Here is a 5,345-nt window from a genome sequence, read left to right as displayed (position 1 = left end):
AATATAACCAACATGACTATATAGTCAAGATGACATGCAACCATCATGACAATACCGGCAACATGACATTAGGGTCTCTACGAAAATATTGCAATCGCTTCAACAAATTAAATGATAATATAGATATTACTTGAACACAGTCACCATGACAGTATTATTATAAATGCAATATAACCGCGATAACACAATTATCCTACCATGAAAATTTAGCCACCCTGCCACTGCAATATAGCTAACATAATAATACATTCACTGCGAAAGTACTGATATCATGACAATATAGCATATCATGACAATGAAGTCACCTGATGACAGTCGCGCACCAGCTACCGACGTGTACGGAGCTGATATCGTCTTGCAGATCTAGGATGTAGCTATTCCTTCCTGCGTTGTCGCAATACTTTCTTTGTTTTGAAGGTTTTATCTTATATGATCATGATTGGTGTATGATTATCGAAACCATAATGTGATATCGTTTGTATTTCATTGTAATGAATTAGTCATAGTAACTATATTTTCATGTAAGCTATATTGTTATGGTAGGTACATTTCCATGGTTATTCCACTGTTTTATTGGCTATACTGTCAAGGTGACGGTATTGTGATGATAAATCCTGTCTTCTTTGCTATTTTGTCATATGCACTATATTCTCTTGGACGCTACATGTTTGCTATGATCCAAAAATGACTATTTTGTCAGAGTATCTATATTTTCTTTTGGCTGTATTCTCAGAGTGGATAGAATTTATAAATGCGTTTATTGTTGCGTTAACTATATTGTCATATCATTTATGTGATCATGGTGGCTATTTTGTTATGGTGAATATATTAGCGTCTTGACTATATTATCAGAATGGCGAAACTGTCACTTTAAAGATATTCATATGGACGCTATATTTTCACGACAAATATATATATATGGACGCTATATTTTCATGATGTTCATGTACTCATTGTATATTCATTATCAAGGTGACGCTAATGTCCTGGCGATTCATTTATATCGAGAGATTATTGTCATGGTGGTTGTACTGTCTTGATGGCTGTATAGTCCTTTGCTATTTTTTCAATAGTACTCTTTTTGTGAAGATGTCTTTATTATCAGTGAAGCTGGAGAATCGTGGGGAACATATTTTCAAAGTTGCAGTATTGTCATTATGAACATACCGTCGTTCTCGTTATCATCTCTTTTTCTTTACGTTGCTATGATGTATATATCGTCACCTTGACTATAGTGGCAAGGTGATCTTTTTTATAGGTGCTATACTGTCATTTTCTGATCAATCATATTATGTCACAAGCGATATATCATTTTGATAACTTTATTATTAAGGTGACAGTATTTCAATAGCGACTATATTGTCATAATGACTATAATCTCAGAGTGGCTTTATTGCCACGGTCACTATTTTATCATGGTATTTATGTCATATTGACTATATTTTGATGGAAGCTTTTTAATGGTGTATAAAATTTTGTCCCTGAGGTTATACCATAATAGAAGCGAAATTTTTATTTTTCATTAAATGATCAATTGACTACATTGTCATGATATGCTATATTGTTATGGTTTCAGTACTGTCGTGGTGAATGTTTTGTTATTGTGGCTATATTGTAATGGAAGCCATAGTGGCAGGGTGACTATATTTTCATGGTAGGATCACTTTATCATGACGATTATATAACATTTCTGTGTATATTGTCATCGTGATTGTTTTGCCATAATATCTATATTGTCATTTAACTTGTTGAGTTAGTGGCAATATTGTCTTAGAGACTATTTTGATGGTTTCTGTATTGTCATGGTAGTTGTATTGTCATCGTGACTATAAGGACATATTGACTATATTGCCATTAAGAATACATTGCTATGGTAATCATATTGCCATGATGGCTATATTGTTTCGTTACCATATTGCCATGATGACTATATAGTTTAATTACCACATCACCATGATGGTTATCTGTCATTTTTTTTTTTTATATTTCAAGGAGGTGGCTGTCTTTTAATGTTACCTATATTTTCAGAGTAGTATATTGTTAAGTTAGCTATATCGTTGTGCTAAGTATTTTTTCTGTTGATGTATTGCCATGATGGCTATACTAACACTTTAGAGTTATTGGCATGGCGATTTATCGTCTTAGCAGCTAAACTCTCGTTCTTGCTATCTTTTGGGTATTTTCTATCTTGAATATTTTGCCGTGGCAGCTACATTATCAACGTTACTATATTTTCATGATATATCTCCGAGCGTAAATCAACACCATTAAATAAGCTACAATGAAAATGTAGTCACATATAGTTATCTTAGCAATATAGCACACTAAGAGATTGTAGTCATAATGACAATATAGCCACTATGACAAAATACTGTCACTTTAATGATATTGTTATCAGGATGATGTATCACTCATGAAAAAATATACATGATTAAAAAAATGACAATATAGCAACTATAAAGAGATCACCTTGCCAATATAGCCAAGGTGACGATATGTAAATCTTCGCAATGTAACCAAAATGAGCAGATAGCCAAAAGGACGATATGTTCATAATGACAATACTCCTACTACGAAAATATATTCCCCCTGACACTATAGCTACAATGACAATAAAGCAATCTTCACAAACGAGTAACATTAAAATACAGGAAACGACAATATAGCCACCATGACAATGCAATTATCGTGACAATAATGTCACTATATACATCAATCGAAAGGCTATTAGAGTCACCTTCAGAGTAATCTTTCAATGACTTTATGAATATCATGAAAATATAGCCCTCATGTCAACATATTTCCTATGACAATTTAGCCAATATGATAATATAGTAACGACGACAAGATATTTACTATGACAATATAGATTTCAGGATATATAGTGTCCAGGACAATAAAGAAATTACGGGAACACAATAACCATGAGAATATACTCACAAATACAATAAAATCGTCATAACAAAATGATCCAACCATGAAAATATAGTTACCCTGCCACTATGACTTTAACTGTAATATAACCAACTTAATATAAATTCAACATGACAGTACTGAAACTATAACAATATCGCATATCATGGCAATACATTCATATGATAATTTAAAAAAAAAGGAAATTTTAGTTTATATGATATATCTTCAAGGGCAAAATCAACACCATTAAATATGCTACAATGAAAATGCAGTCATACTGTCATTATAACCATCATCATGAAATAGTCACCATGACCGTATAGTCATCTTAGCAATATAGCCACTAAGAGATTATAGTCATAATGTCAACACTGACACAATGACACTATACTGTCACCTTAATAGTAAAGTTATCACGATAATGTATCCCTAATGAAAAAATATGCATGACTAAAAAAAAAATGAATATATAGCAACGATAAAAGAGAACACCTTCACAATATAGCCAAGGTGACGATATGTAAATCTTCGCAATATAACCAAAATAAGTAGATAGCCAAAATGACGGTATGTTGATAATGACAATACTGCTGCTATGAAAATATATCCCCCATGACACTATAGCTACAATGACAATAAAGCAATCTTTACAAAAGAGGAACAGTGAAAATACAAAGAAACGATTATATAGCCACAATGAAAGTATAGTCACTATGACAATAATGTCACGATATAATTCACTAACTAAATAAACATCATGAAAATAAGGCTTCCATGTCAACATACTTACCATGACAATTTAGCCAATATGATAATATAGTCAAGACGGCAATGTATTCAATATAACAATATAGCCATGATCTTATAAGTAATATGACAATACAGTTAACGCAACAATAAGGAAGCCTTCAAATCATATTCATTATGGCAATATAAGCACCTGACAATACTGATGCTGTGACAAAATAGTCTCTTTCGGATCATAGCACACATATAGGCTCCAGGACAATATAGTGTTCATGACAAAATAGCGACCAAGACAAGATTTTTAATTAAGATATAGTCACCTTGACAGTATAGCCGATAAAACAATGAAACAACAATGAAAGAACAATGAAAATGTACCTGCCATAACAACATAGCTACCATGAAAATGCAGGCAACATGACAAAATTGTCACAATGAAATACAATCGCCAATACAATTTAGTTACCATAATCATATATCAATTATGATGATATCATCAGGAGGCTGACATAAACACCATTACAGTATAAATGATATCCATACACTTGCACTCACATTACCGAATAAGCCGCCATGAAAACAATGTTATCATGATCATGATTAAAAAAAAATTGTAGTTAATGATAAAATATATCCCCAACGACAAAACTAACCAAAGCAATATAGCCAGCAAGTAAATATAGCGACCAAGATAATGTAGTTAGGATGGCATTATATTGAAAATAACAATACAGCTACAATGACAATATCGTCACCATGACAGTGGAGCTACCATGAAAATATAGTAACATTGACAATGTAGCTACTAGGATAATAAAATCCCATGGAACATATCCACAATAACAGTTTAATGCTAAGACACTATATCACCATGCCAATATCGCCAAAATATTAGTCTAGGCATCATGGCAATATACCACCAGAAAAAGAAAATAAGCACCACAATGATATAGCTGACTTAACAATATAGCTACTCTGATAATATATTCAATATGAAGAGACAGTCATCTCCTTACAGTATAAAAAAAAAATGAAAAATAGCTATCATGGCAATGTAGTCACCTATCAATTAAGTCACCATGGCAATATAGTTACCATAACCATGTAATCATAACTGGAATATAACCAACATGACTATATAGTCAAGATGACATGCAACCATCATGACAATACCGGCAACATGACATTAGGGTCTCTACGAAAATATTGCAATCGCTTCAACAAATTAAATGATAATATAGATATTACTTGAACACAGTCACCATGACAGTATTATTATAAATGCAATATAACCGCGATAACACAATTATCCTACCATGAAAATTTAGCCACCCTGCCACTGCAATATAGCTAACATAATAATACATTCACTGCGAAAGTACTGATATCATGACAATATAGCATATCATGACAATGAAGTCACCTGATGACAGTCGCGCACCAGCTACCGACGTGTACGGAGCTGATATCGTCTTGCAGATCTAGGATGTAGCTATTCCTTCCTGCGTTGTCGCAATACTTTCTTTGTTTTGAAGGTTTTATCTTATATGATCATGATTGGTGTATGATTATCGAAACCATAATGTGATATCGTTTGTATTTCATTGTAATGAATTAGTCATAGTAACTATATTTTCATGTAAGCTATATTGTTATGGTAGGTACATTTCCATGGTTATTCC

Source organism: Panulirus ornatus, chromosome 54, assembly GCF_036320965.1.
Source record: "Panulirus ornatus isolate Po-2019 chromosome 54, ASM3632096v1, whole genome shotgun sequence".
NCBI classification, from domain to species: Eukaryota; Metazoa; Arthropoda; class Malacostraca; order Decapoda; family Palinuridae; genus Panulirus; species Panulirus ornatus.
This window is presented reverse-complemented; position numbering follows the sequence as displayed.